At 35.1% G+C, this 15,280-nt stretch overlaps 1 protein-coding gene across 3 annotated transcripts in view; it reads right to left on the bottom strand.

Moving 5' to 3' along the window:
- Positions 1-15,280, bottom strand: part of LOC129240121 (CD82 antigen) — a 137,131-nt gene that overhangs the window by 71,962 nt on the left and 49,889 nt on the right. Inside the window, exon 2 of one of the 3 annotated variants that reach the window (XM_054875647.1) lies at positions 13,529-13,637. The exons of the other annotated variants lie outside the window; for them this stretch is intronic. The gene's annotated coding sequence lies outside the window, so the exon portion shown is untranslated. The remainder of the gene's footprint in view (positions 1-13,528; positions 13,638-15,280) is intronic. 3 annotated transcript variants of the gene reach the window in all.

The raw sequence follows: 15,280 nt of genomic DNA, 5'->3' as shown, positions 1-15,280 counted from the left end.
CGAATGGTAATCACGCACCAACCCATTCGGCTACGGCGGCCACAATTTTCTTACATACATACATTTTCACATTCGATTGCATATGGAATCAACAAGGCTGGGCTAAGTGCATTCAGTCACACTAACCACACAAGCCGCAAAGCCAGCAACAGCGATGACACGCATGCATGCAATTATAACTCGCCGGCCGTCTGTCGCCTTACTCTATCTCTTTCCTCTAACTCGCGACATCTGCCAATTACTTACATCGGTTTTATTGCGTCCATCCGTTCATATTTCTAACCCGAAAAACGTATGTGCATCTGTTTGACTTTATACGCACATGCACAGATACGTATGTATGTGCTCGAATATCATTTGGGCGTTTGCTTGTTTGTTCAATGACAGTTTTCTTGCTTCAAATTAAAACAATAATAACAATAAAACTGCTAGATAGGAAAAATCATATTTTTTCCTTTTTTGATGCGCGTAACAGGAAATTGCATGTGGCTTGCTTGCCTTAATAAATACTTAAATACATGCATGTAGGTGGTTAATATGTATACATAGAAATATACATATGCACATGCATGTATGAATTTTTATAATATTTAATTATATCTGTACTTTATTTAAATTAAAATTAGGAATGCTTTGAACGAACGAACGAAAAGCATTATGTATCATAGTTACAAAAGTTTCCTTTTGTATTACATAGATATTTTCATGTTGAAAAGGTCAGATGTCCGAGTGGAGGCACAGAAAATGTTCCACCACCTCATCTTATTCAAGGCAATAAAGTTAAATGAACGTTTCATTGTATGCTAATTATATGCAGTTGTTGGGATCATGAAAATTGACTAATCGTCAATGGTCAAGTAGACAAGTGGTCTACAGCCCCGTATAAATAATGAAATCAGATACGCAGCCTAGACTTTCTTACATTGTGAGCTTACCTAGACCTGCCCCAGTTATCTCTGAATCGTTTCAATGCGCAAGGAAGGGCGGGCTAGTATTTTGTATACAGTAGAGTAGAGTAGAACAAGTAAATAGTAGCGCCACCATCTCAACTCGTGCTAGGATCGGGAGGGCCGAGACAGCAACGTAAGCTGCTGTACGCAAGCGTGGTAAGAAATACCTATTCTTCTGTACGGTGCCCTATCTTGTCTGATGTACTGGATAAAACCTCATAAGCGCGCGGAATGAGATCCTTGTACCGATTTTAAAGTATATATTAGGAATATGTAGCGCGTTCCGAATTACATTAGAGGAAGCAGCGTTTGTAACATCTGGGGCCAATGCTCATTTTAACATTTTGACTGGGCACGGTTGGCTCAAATTTTATTTACATAAATTCGGGCATGAAGATGGCCCATGTGCACCTTTAAAGTTAACAACCTGGTTGATATTATGCTTGAGTCTAAAGAAAACTGGTCCACTGTTTGCAATGCAGCAAATAAAATCATAACAAAGTTGCGTTGCGACAAGCGTCTCCGCAAATGATCATAGGAAAGCAATAGGGCGCTCCCCCTCCAGCAGGGAAGAGTTTTTAGTGCGGTGAGCCAAAATCATATAAAATGTTAACACTCAACTTTTTGACCAGTTTTGCATATTTTTTTTGGTTTTGTATGTTCATGATTTTTTAATAAAAGTGTTTAACAAAACTCATATAAATCCAATTTAAAAATTTTATACAAAAATTAGAAAAAATACCACACAATTTTTATGCCAAATAGAAACCTTTTAATTCGAATTTCCAGAAAAATGTTAGGTACGTAGTTTTACAGTTTAATAAAAAGCGCAAAGCGCAAAAAAAGTTTTACAGTTTAGTAAAAAGCTCAAAGCGCAAAAAAAGTCATGAATTTGTTATATGGACAAAATATCATGCGGAAAAAAATTAACTGAAATTTTCAGTAACATCCAACTTGCACTTTACGGTAACTGAAATTCTATTCTTATTTCTTTCGTGAAAAGGTTGCTGGCAATTTTCAATTTAATTTTATTTAAAATGGCTAACCATTCAGATAAATATATAAAAGGTGGCGTAAAATTCTTCATACAATCAATTTTGTGTTTTTAATTTTTACTGAATAAAAAGAAATGATTTTGAGTGATGGAAATATTTACGTGATCCATTGCTTGTCTGTTTGTATAAGTATACTGCAGCTGTTTAGTTCAGAAGCATTAAATATGATTGAAAGCAATGAGAGTGCAAAATGTATGCCGCATCTCATTTAGTTTTCTAATGGCATTGCTTTTCGAATAGAATTACGTAGTAACCCACCAGAACGCGGACTTATCAGGAGTATCACTTCAGCAGTGTGCTTTGCTTGCTCACTAATTGTGCAGTATATCTTTAGAACAACGATAATTTGGATTCGGAGTGGATTTTTTTATGTTGGAGATTTGCTCTTGGAATGTCACATCCACTCGTAATAACTATATATTAATATATATTTTGACACCAAAACTGTTGCGATACAGAGGAAATGCTCTTGTATACGAGGTGAAACAGTATTTCTAATGCAAAAAAATTCTTCTTCACCCTTCTTGGCTTCAGCGCTTACGGCACAAAGTTGAATATTTTCACTCACTTGACTTGATTTATTACACTCAAACTTGTCACTTTTGGGTTTGACCCGGAGCTTGCCACTTTGACACCACCATTTTAAAATTTTCAACCCTGCTTGTTGTTGTTTGGAGAATGCTGATGGAGTGACAGTCATTGGCTGGTTATAAAATTAGGCCATTCCGGTAACGTAGAACCGATTGTCTTCGGAAAGACTTTTTTGTTTGTCTTTGAAAGTCGTTTGTTGGTGTTGTTGCAACAGTTCACCAGGTCCTGCTAGCGTTGTGTACTCACCGTACATCAGCGTCTAACTCATATAATAGAAGGCCCAGAAAACGTTCTTTTTCGGCAGATTGGGTCCAGAGAGAGAGGGGTGTTAAGTGAGTGGGGTTAAGGGTGCGTGGGAGTGGGAGTGGATGGTTAGGTGGAGCGGGGTACCTTCACGTGCCAAACATATATATTGGGAGTGATTTTGGATAGATAGGATTTTAACCAGCTACAATATCTAGAACGTATATGTGTCAAATTAGCGCTGATCTTACGAGGTAGCTGAGGCTCGTCGTCTGCAACAGTTGGACCCTGATCACAGCATTCGTTGGTTGGGAGTTTAAGAAGGCGATGAGAGTCTCCTCTTGGATGTCGTTTAATGTATGCCTATATATATTGCCAGTAGTGGCAGCCATTTCTACATACCTGCATGACTCGGGTTTTTCCCAACCATGGGCGATCACCCCAGTAAACTATCCCTATACAGTGCGTTGAACGGCAAACTTTGCTGGTTTTACCTTACGCTCTCTGTTGCTCATGGCAAAATTGTTTTTTTTTAACCATTTAAATCCGTACTTTCATGAAACATTAAAATGCATGATTTTCTTTTAAATATTTATCACGTCCTGGTTGGCAATGACAAACCTCTGATTGCATTTTCTACCAACCAAAAGGTTACCATAAAAGACGCCTGACATTTGGTGGCCAGATAAATCTGTAAGGTCCATCAATTGTACAAAAACATCAACGGCCCTCAAATGCAGGCCAAGCCGTGTAATTCAGTGTCTTATGAGCCTGAACATACACATTTCACCAGAACAGTGATTTTCTTACAACTGTTTGAAACTGAAATGGAAACTGAAATTACAATGCTCTCATTCCCATTTATAAAAGCTGAATAATAGTTGACCATTAAAAAAGTCAAAATAGTAGGAAAAGTTCAACCAACATTTACAAATGGCTTGCACACATATATGGGTGTGTGCGTGTGGGTTGTCCGATTGCATCTTAGCAATTCCATTTTGTCAACAGACTTTCGGACGGGTAACAAAAAATGCACAAATATATATAACATATACACACATGTGTATATATGTATGAATGAAAGTGCATGCCGTGCTGCATCGAATTGATGGTCAACAAAAACTGTTGCTGGTATTCTCAAGTACAGTACATGGCACTCATTACTAAATGCTCGACATACACTTACGGATACACTATGTAACAGAATTTTTCGTGCCAAAACCTCTGCATATTTGTATTCGCAAACAAATTTTTACCAGACCACTATTTAGGGTTGGGTGTTTGGAATGCTTGAATATGACAATGACTCTATTCAGGATATTTGCTAATTTGAGAGCCCTACTTTTAAGTAGATATCCCGGTATCGAGTTGTGCGATTAGCTCTCTACTCGCTCGAATTATGTTTATTGCGCAACTGTTTAAATGTTTGTTCGAAATTTCAGGGCTTTTGAACAATTAGAGCAGCTAAACAAAAATGTTCTGTTTTATTTGTCGGCAGCCTTTTAGCATTTTAGTTTTAGCTTTTAACATTTAACTTTAACATTTTTTTCCCATGCGGATGTTCTTCACTTCAATAATAACCATATATTTAAGAATGTACACAGACAATTTAATATCGTTCCGGTGAATATTTTCGAAGTTACACGCAAATTTGAAAAGGCGTTTCAGAGTGCTTGAAAATGTTTTTCAAACTTTAAACGCGTTTATCTCAAAATGGTGTTTCAAAGTCTGTGACCAACATTACTCTAAAACGCCTAAACCGATTAATCTCAAATTTTAAATCGAGCTTTTTAAATATATTTTTTAGTAATCAAGAGAAAAATTTTTTCTCACCGATAAATATTTTCTGTTTTATAAACAATTTAAGGCCGAAATTTTGGCCCAAAAATTACTTTTTTTTTTTAGAAACCGCCATTTTGTCAAAAAAATTTATTTTGCTAATTATTTCAATTAATTTCTAGATTTAACATTACTTTAACGAAATCTGTTTGGTTTTTTAATTTCGGAGGATCCAGTTCAGAGTGGTCACCGCAAAACGGAGCGGTGAGAGGAGCTCCTGGCAGATTAGCCAAATAAATATTTTTATTAATTAAGTCTTAAAATATAGCTAAAGGATAACATAATATGTGTAAAAATTTTTAGAACAATAAATTTAAAAGTTATCTCAGAAAAAAATCTGGAAAATTCGGTTTTTTTCGGCCTTCTTACTGTATATAACCCCGGAAAGATTAATTTACTGAAGATGCTCCAAAATCGGTGCTTATGCCAAAAACATTATTGCATGCATGTGATCTACTGTGAGAGTGAGGGAATTATAGAGACAAATTGATCAGCATGTATAAAATATCACCTGATTAGTAAGAAGTGTAAAAAATGTGTTCCTGTTCAAAAAGGTATTTGTGCCGATCAAATGTTAAGCAAATTCATTGGAGGTGTTTAAAAATGCATCTATAAGAGCATGGTAGGCGAGGAATCTATTAATTTATGCGCATTTTACATATATGTTTTATGCTTGGTGCGGTTTGCATTTCGACCTCATGGCCTTTTGTACCCTCTACTCATGACAGTACCAAATTAAGGGAACTTATTAAACCTAAGATAAAGCTGGGTTGGGCTGAGCGTATATTCCACCGCACGCAGTCGAGATGCGTTATTCTTCTTCGCGCTATAGTATCACATTTGAGAAAAACGGTGCGCTGAAGTCTCCGGAGACTAGTCACAAATCGACAGGCTTCAGTGGAGGATATCCCAATCCTGTGCAGATGGTTACGCAATCTGCTGTGACTTGTAAAAATGCCCGTGAGTTGCCTGAAACTCCTTTAATTATACGCTCCCAGTAAAGACTTCGCGCGGCGCAGCCTCGTAATTTGGTGCCAGCTGACTTCTCTTAGCCTTAACTCTTCACTTTTTAGCTTCTCCTTGATGATATGTTGTCCCATAGCAAGTTCGCAATGTAGGCAAAAAGTGATCCACACTTTATAAATAATAAAAATTTAGTCGATCTTATTTAATATATTTTTGTTTCACAATATCACTTTTATTTGTACTTCACAAGGATCTAAGGCTTGCGGACCAATGTACTAAAAATCAATTGGTATCAAATTGTAAACTATTTTAGATAGTTTTTATGGGAGTCTTTTCTTATTAGAAATGCACTGAGAGGTTTGACATCGCTTGGCAAAGGCCGACCGCTACATATAAAAATAATTGTTTTCGGATTTTTAATGTCTCATGTTCAAAATGTGCTTCGAAAGGGACCTACGCAAAACTTCGGCAGATTTATTTTTCAACTTTGTTTTACATTTAGTCAGTTTTTCACTAGTGCGGCTCAATTAATTATTCAATATCCAATACTCATAAAGTGTTAAATTATAAAAATGTTGCCACTTTGAGGGTTTTATACCTATTGGCTACTGAAGGTATGCAATAAAGGGGTTTTCAAAAATGTCACTAGGGAATAATTCTTAAACAGTACCTTCGTTTTATGTCATCTTTGGTATTTGTCAAGTAGACAGATGTGCAATTTTACACGATAAAATAACGCGTTAAAATTATTACAATTTATTATGAAAGAGGTCGGTCTTTAAAAAACAACAAATCGCGAAATTCCTGATTTTTTAGTGGAAATAATCGTCCGGGTGAGTTGTTCGGGTTCAAAAGTTCCTTAATAATTTTCAAGAAACTGGTTTTATCTTTTGAAATACACTTTATATCATGCGATTGATACTTCTACCAAATTTTATATATTTTTTTTTAATTTACTGTTGTATCTATACACAATCGACCGTACCAAACAAAAGTTCGCCATGCACCCTTGAGCTTAACGAATTTTTAAAAGGCAATTTCAAGAATTTTTTCTAGCATTTTTGACCGAACGTAAGAGTCTCCTTTTACACTTATCTTCGACACTTATAATCGGATTTTAGAATATGATATTTCGATAATATATAGATAATCGATATTTTTGTCTCCCCAATACACATTTGCTGTTTAAAGAATTGTTGGTTCAAGTAATCCGCTCTAATACTAACCCAACAGATCTAAATTCCTACCACCCTAACGAATCACCTTCACAAAGCCAGTAAATTAAAGCTCGCCAATAATCATTAAACATTAACTACCTTTACATGAGCATTGTAAAATAATGTACCTAAACTCATACAGCGGTTAAGCGAGAGAATTATTCGGATACACAGTGTATACTAGATACGTACATATGTGTGTGTTTATGTAAGTAATTTTATATGTCAGCTCAAAGGTTTAAGTGTGTGATGTTTCATTTTTAGCCAACACAAAAAGTTCTTGTTCATATTCGTATTTTAACAATTCTCAAGCATTTTATTGTATTGTATAACTTTTTACTTCGCGATTTTTTTTGTTGCTTGTAGTTTGCTAACAGCAGTCAACGAAACAGCAATAAACGAAATAACAACAACAATGGCAACCCAAATACTTTTAACGTATTTTGCTCTGCTTTTCTTGTACATTTGCTGACTTTCATACATATTAAATAAATATATGCACATCTGTGTGCTTTATAATAGCAGCACAACGTTTTGCAAAGTTTGACTATTTAGGTCATTTTTATTTTATAAAAATATAGTTCATACTGCTACTGTTGTAGCCTTATACTTTTAACAAAATAATTTTTGTTTTTTATTTTAACCAAAATTTCAAACTTTTTAATCAGAATAAAAGAAAAATTGCGAGTATGCATTTAAAAAAAGAAAATGAATATATAAAATTGCGCTGATTTTCAACTTTTTTTTTTGCCAGCAGTCTTGTGGATTTTCTACAAAAAAAAATTCGACTATTCTTTACTCGTATATTGAAGAAAATGTATTGCATTGTCAAACAGCAACGCGATTTTCAGTTACTTGAAACTTGCACGTTATTATACTAAAATTTAATGGGCTACAAAACTGCATAGTCAGAATTTTTCTAAAGGCACAAAGTTTAATCGTTTTTGTTGCAGTATGAGCTATATTTTTATAAATACATATATAAAAAAGAACTAAAACACTAATAAATTGCCACAATCTTGCAATATGTCACGCTACTATTATTGTGAACACAGGTGTAAGTGTACGAGTATGTAGTTGCGTACAAATGTCGGTTATTTAAGTGGTTCATAGTCAAGATATATGTGGTTATTTTTTTTTTTATTTTTAGTATTTTAAACACAAAAACTTTATTCTTTGGTGTTTTTGTCATTTTATATTTTTTTTTATTTATATGTAGGTCAGTGTCGATTGTATTCAAATGAAACAATGAGTAAAGAAGAGAGACTTTTCTTTTACGATGATTGTATTGGCGAAAACTCTAACTTTATTTATATTATACCTGGGTTTCATTGAACTAGTAAATAGAAAAGAAATGGTGGGTTCGCTACATGTTGAGTGACAAGGCAGATCCAGCCAGATTCTGAATTGGTTGGTTCGTTTCTCAGGAAATGAAGTGGATTTACTAAAAGTAAATACGGGCTTATCAAGGAGATACCACCTTCAGTTCTACCGTAAAGCCGTTAGTCGTCGGTTGTAATGCCTTACTATCCGTAAAAATTCTCTTATTCTCTTAGAAAAAGAAAAACGGAACCGTGTTGTCCCAAAGGAAGAAAACTAGTTCTAATATTTATAAGCGGAAAGTCCAAGACTGAGATTTCAATAAGAACATTTTTCTCAAACGTATAGATACCTAGTACTCATCTAGGACTAGCACTAGAAGGTCAGAGCTTCTAACTTCTTCACAATGATTTTGCTTTGTTGTCTAAACTTGTTGAAATGAACTTGAATCATATCTAAATTACCGAGGTGTTTTATAATATTTGTGATGAGAGCAAGGCTTAATTTCTCCATGCTAAAACCTGGTCACATCTTTCAATTAGTATCTTCTTACCTTTTACTCCGGAAGATTTTTAATTATCCTAACTAGTTTCGTTTCCTAACTGATTTGATTTCATTTTGATTTAAACAAAAGGCAACTGAGAGAAAAAGGGCATAAATTGGCATTATATGCTGTAATGTGGAAAACTAGTAAGCTATTTTCCAAGTGACTGTTCGCTGAATTCGTTGTTGAGTTTGCCGAACCTGAGTATTTAAAACATATTTCATTTCTGCGAAACCTCTACAGTCGATTTCCCTTGTAGTGGCTTCGCTTTGTCGAAAGCCTTTTTTGTGGCTCCCCTTTGAGTAGCCCATATACCTTTTAAAAATTCCTGCACCGGCCAACGCCCGAATCCCTAATACTTTACTCATAATACACTTTTGCTTTCGAGAGAGACTTAAAATTTGTTTCTTGTTTGTGTCGTTTTGGCATATCTGAAGTAGAAAATCAATCTCTAATCGAATATAGTATGTGTCAGTTTTTAAGAGCTCCTAGAATAACAAAGCTTGAAGTAGGTCAGATCACAATAGTAAAATGAAATATGTATTACTATTTTTTTCTATTTCCTATTGTCAGATGTTAAATGCCATATCATCTAATTTTTCAATTAGCTATTGCTAATTTTACGCTACGACTTTGTGTGGAAGCACTCAAATGTGCGAACGTTACGCATAACTGGGAAATGCATGTGTGAGTAAAAATAATAAACAATTTTAGTTGTGAAATATTCAAATGACCAATAGATATCGAACAAGTGAATAACCAGCTAAGCTAACGTAATATTTAACAAACCCTGTAGAGAATATATGATTTAGTGAAAAAGCACTAGTCCGGCTAGAAGTGACCTGCTCCTCACTGGTTAAAGGGAAGTATAATAAGGCATATTGACAAGTTAGGCACTCTTAATTTTCTTTGATGGTGTAGTAAACATTTATAGAATAATTTAAAGGTTCTTGACCAAGCTCCTCTTCCTATTTGTTGCGTATGCGCTCCTTTCTACATTTCAATCTCAGTAATATTGTATTCTTAAGAGTATTCTTATTCATGGCTTTGAGCATTTTCATACTCCTGTAGAAATTGTGTCCAATAATTAACCAGGACTTTATTATCGACCTTCACGTAGTCTCGCTTTTACACTATACAATAAATCCAACTTTGTCCCTATGGTCACAGGAACCGATCTGGCAAAGTCTAGCGAATCCTGGCCACACACGTAAAATACGCACTCGCACATAGAACTGTCCAATTACTGCCTGTCGACATAAATATATTCACGATGAAATGAAGTCGCGGAAACTAAGCAAAAAACAAAAGCCATCAACCTTTTCCTCCATCGTGGCTTGGATATCCTCGCCTTCGTCGGCCTTTCCCCATGATTTTTCTTACCCTCTGCTAACTCTGTTTATAGATCTCGAGGTCATACTCAGATCTACTGATCTCATAGCCAAATTATTTAATCTCTGTCGCCGCTCTGAATGAGGACAGCAAATCCTCGCCAATTCTCTTGGCACTAGTAAAAAAGTTACTTTCGAAAATGCATACATGATTCCGTGATTGAAATAAGAATGGAGCAAAGGAACATTTAGAACTTGCTATACTCTCGCCTAGACTACTTCCTAGACTTCACTAGACTTAACATTTGCTTGCATGGAGAAGAAAAGAAAAGCACTGTTCTTTGGATATTGCTTCACTAGAAGAGAATAGGTAGGCATCAGTAGATTTCTCTACAGGGTATGTATAAGTACACTCATTGGTGCGTTAGTCTTTAATGACTCCAACACAAAATTGTGCGGTTAATGATAATTTAATATATTTTTGTGGTTTTTTTGTTTTTTAATTAAATGTCAAAGTTGAGTCTGTTATTAAATGAGAAAACAAAATATGTGTGCGTACAAACAAAATGGACTGACTGCAAAATATTATTATATAATGGAAGACTGGGTTAAAGAATAAGATAATTTTAATTTATCATATTTACATGCAGTTTGTTATGCCGTTTCAATTACAACACTGGAAATGCTACACTTTTTAGGCGACAGTTTTATGGGCTGACTAATTGTGTGGCTAAATTAAAAATTTTAGATAATTTCTTCAGTATTTCTAATGAAGCGTCGTTAAAAACACCAATTTATTTTCATTAAACAGAAAATTATTGACCAATTTACTCTATGCGATATTTCATTTATACAAATATGTCAAAAAGATACTCAAGCATGAATAGGCACTGAACATTTTCTGTATAACAGTTGTGTAAATTTAATTGATAAGTAAGAGAACAAACATACATGCATATGTATTTGCATAGTAGTGCATATGAATTGTGTCATTGTCTGTACGCTTCAATGAAGATGAAATGATGAAAAATTTGCAAAAACGACTTTCAACTGGCATGCAATAAAAATATGTGTATATTAGAGCGGGTAAATTTCTTTAGAACTATTATTTTCGTTCGTTCATTCGTAGCATATCCGAAAAAGAAAAACTATAAAAACGACACATTTGAGCACAGCTCTAAAGCAAATTGCAAGTTCTCCGAGTTTCAAAAAAAGCTATATTTAATTAATTAATATACTTATATATGTATATGCACACGATGCACACGATGCACACTCGAGTTGAGGACATTCATAAATGTGACTATAACTTCCCGATATTATTATTTTTCTTTTTGCTCTTTCTCGGATAAGACCTGGAGGCCTAAAACTTAGCTCAAGAAATTAAGAGACATGTAGTTATACCATGTATATAGTTTTTTTCAATTTCAAACGTTTATTAACAAAGAAGTGGTTACAAATTTAATCTTTAAAATAATAGCCATCGTAGCGACACATTTTTCCCATCTCTCAGGCAATTTGTGTATGCCGCGCCAAAAAAAATGGCCGCGTTTGGCCGCAAACCAATCATTGAGCCATTTTTTGGCTTCTTCGTGAGAATTGAAGCGCTGCTCGGAAAGTGCGTGGCCCATCGATGCAAACAAATGATAATCGGAAGGCGCCAAGTCTGGTGAGTAAGCCGCATGCACCAGCGGTTCCCAATCGTATGTCTCCACCAATTCCCAGGTCGCTCTTCTTCGATGTGGCGGTGCATTGTCACATTGTCAGTTCAGGCGGCACCAATCTTCCGATCTTTACAATCATGCCCATGACTTTAAAACGTTTGGAAATGGTTTTTTGGGTCACTCCCAACTGCTCTGCCATCATTTATTGCATTTGATCATCATCTTCATCCAACAATGCTTGCAATTCGGCGTCCTCAAACTTTTTCTGTGGCCGGCCACGGTCTTCGTTCTCCACGCTAAAATCACCACTTCGGAATTTTTAAAACCACCTGAAGCACTGTGCTCTACTTAGAGCAAGTCCACCATAAGCTTCTATAAGCATTTGATGAGCTTGAGAAGCGTTTTTCTTCATTTGATAACAGAAAATCAAAGATGACCGCAAATCGTAGTTTGAAGGCACGAAATTCGGCATTTTTAAGAGCGACAAAAATGCATTGTTGTATGAAACGTAACAAACAATGAACTGAATATTGTTGACAGATGACAGACGAAAAAAATTAAATATTTAAAAATACTCCTAGCTACAGCTATGGACTAATAGCTGAAAGTCTCATTTCATAGGTATATTTATTTGTGCAACGTTCTCACCGATTCAGAAATCCCTAATTTTGTTAAGTGCGCCCGATAAAGACAAACACAAAAATAAAGATAAAGACAAAGATAAAGACAAAGACAAAGACAAAGGGAAAGACAAAGAAAAAAGATAAAGATAAAGATAATGATAAAGATAAAGATAAAGATAAAGGTAAAGATAAAAATAGGGACCAGAATAGAGTGTGAAAGTAGTAAGTAAAAGAAAAAGTAAAAATAAATCCTTACTTTTTCCTCTATCCTTTTTCTAACGCAGAACCGCTTGCTTCTGTAAAAAGTGTTAAGTGGCGAATATAGATAAAACAGAATCGTTTTAAATTTGTGAATGAAATTTTGAAGAAGTGGATGACAATGAACTGTATATACGGCACGCATTTCGGGGTGATTGAAGCGTTTTAAAGATGACCAAAAATAAGTTAACAGACATAATTTTGGCTGGTTTGGAACAAAAGATTAACCCATGAAAAGAAATACGACGCAAGGAAGATTTTGAGAAATGAGTGGTGCCCCGCCTACTTTTGGTTGAATTCGGGTATCTCGATAACGACTTTATATATGTGTGGTACATGTGTTGCTCCCCATCTCATTAAAATCTGACAAAAATATTGCTGATACGGACGAAAAGTACACCCACTTTTTATATGTCATAAGCTATAACCCTCATTGCCCCTGAGTTTATTTGATTTTAAAATTAAAAACCAACCCAAATTGAATTTTACTAAAACGTGCGCTAGCATATAAATGTTGGTCCGAACCGATTTTAGCACCGCCTTGCTTGTTCAGCGTTGCTTTGCCTCATATTTACACTTATTGCCCTAGTGGAGTTTGGCACGCAGTAAACATAACACAAACCGCATTTTAGATCAATGCTGTTTGATTAACTTGTAACTTGTAGCTCAGGTCGGGGTTATAAAGGACTTAGTGTGTCTGGAAAAGAGTACTTTCAGTCATAAGTATTTCCCAAGTTTAAGAGTTGCAACAAAAATTTTCATATACGAGTATGGAAACGCAACTTAAAATTTAAAATATTTTCCTCTTAACGGTAACGTCAAAATATGTTGACTGCATAGTATTATATTTATTTAAGTTTTGTTACGAAGACTTGAATAGTTATAAATATGTTTTTGGTTACAAATTTTGTATGATAATGCACTTACAATTTCACTTATGGTGCAGAAATCCAACTCTATGAATGAAGTAGTAGCGAATACAACTTGAATAGGTGATAATTTTCTCAACTCAGTCTCACGGGTGTACGCTAAAACTCTGTAAAAATAACCGAAAAAACAAGTCTCCTATATATTTTTTTTATGTAGGTGTGTGGAATATACGTAGCAGAACAAAACTGAAGACTCTAAATTTAATAGCGGGCTCGGGCTAAGCTCATGTCGATTGCATGAATATATCTGACACAATTAATATTACTGTTATTTTTAGTACATATATTACATATATTACACAAGAGTATGTGCATTAAGGTGGAACGATAGTATATGGGCAATTTTTTATATGTATATATTTTTTGTAATGGTATATCAATGAAATGCTGCTTTTATGAGATTTAACAAAAATTAAAAAATAGTATAATATATATGTATATACTAGAATTGGCGCGTACGCCCTTTTTTCGTGTTTGGCCGAGCTCCTCTTCCTATTTGTAGCGTGCGTCTTCATGTTGTTCAACAAATTGAAAAACATTAACTTCTTAAAATAAAGTTTGGAGGTGCCGCCACACTAATCAAATTTGGAAAAATAAATAAATTTTGCACATCTATTAGTCAACTTTCTATACTTAATTTTTTATATATTTTAAGTTTTAACTTGTTTTTAATTGATACTAAAATACTAAAAAGTTTAATAATAATAAAAGTTTAAATAAAAACCGATAGAACTTATCGCCCACAATGCAAGCTGGTAATGACTCGAAAGTCATCTGATGTCACAAAATACATCAATAACAATAAATAGCGTAATGAGTTACCTTAGAAGGCCATGACTACGCTTTGAAATCAACTTAAACGCTAACAACAATTAAAAGTACATACAAGTCTACGGGTAAATGTATGCTCGCGTGAACCAACTAACATAATTTTGGGAAGTGAAAATTAAATGATTGAATTTAAAGTTTTTCAATAATTAATGGTGAGATGAAGCAAATCATATTTGCATTCAAGAATGATAGAAACACGATTGCACCCATCAGAGAGTGCGTGACGTCACATTGCTCAACTCGTTGCTCTTCGCAATAAATTTCGTGATTTTTTAAGCCCAAAATGCGAAATTATTTGAGTTTGGTGTTGTTTCTTTTTTTAAATTTAAAGCAATCAAAACTGTAACTAAAAAAAACTTCGGCTGTAGCCAAATGGATTGCTGCGGGACTACCATTCAGAAGTGTACCGGTTCGAGTGTCTGGACATGAAATACCAAGTTATAGAAAAAGTTTTCCTAAAAGCAATCACCCTTCGTCACTAAACTGGGGAGGGTGCAAAGGAGTGCATGCATTGGCATCACTGGAGCATGTAAAACTTGCCCCAGTGCTACCCTGAATGTCCTTTTGCACTTACTTCCCATCGACTTTTCCGTCATTTCCATCGCAGCTCAAAGTGCAATCAGGTTAAAGGAGATTTGTCTCTGGAGACAATCTCTCAAGGGACATGGAAGCATTTTCGGGCAATTAACACCGTATTTCTCCGAACTTCGAACAGATCTCTCTATCCGCAAACTAGAGTTTGAGGGTCGTGCTAGAGCAATCTTTCCAATAGGCAAGATTGGATCGAGGGGAAAATCTGCACCGAAGCTTGCACCTCTGCCTTCACTGACGGTTCCAAGATGTAATTGGGAGTCGGAGCAGGGGTTTTCTCTAAATCAGCCAATTTATCTATCTCCTTTAAACTGCCGAACACTGCTAG

The sequence above is a fragment of the Anastrepha obliqua genome, chromosome 3, assembly GCF_027943255.1.
Source record: "Anastrepha obliqua isolate idAnaObli1 chromosome 3, idAnaObli1_1.0, whole genome shotgun sequence".
NCBI lineage: Eukaryota > Metazoa > Arthropoda > Insecta > Diptera > Tephritidae > Anastrepha > Anastrepha obliqua.
This window is presented reverse-complemented; position numbering and strand designations above follow the sequence as displayed.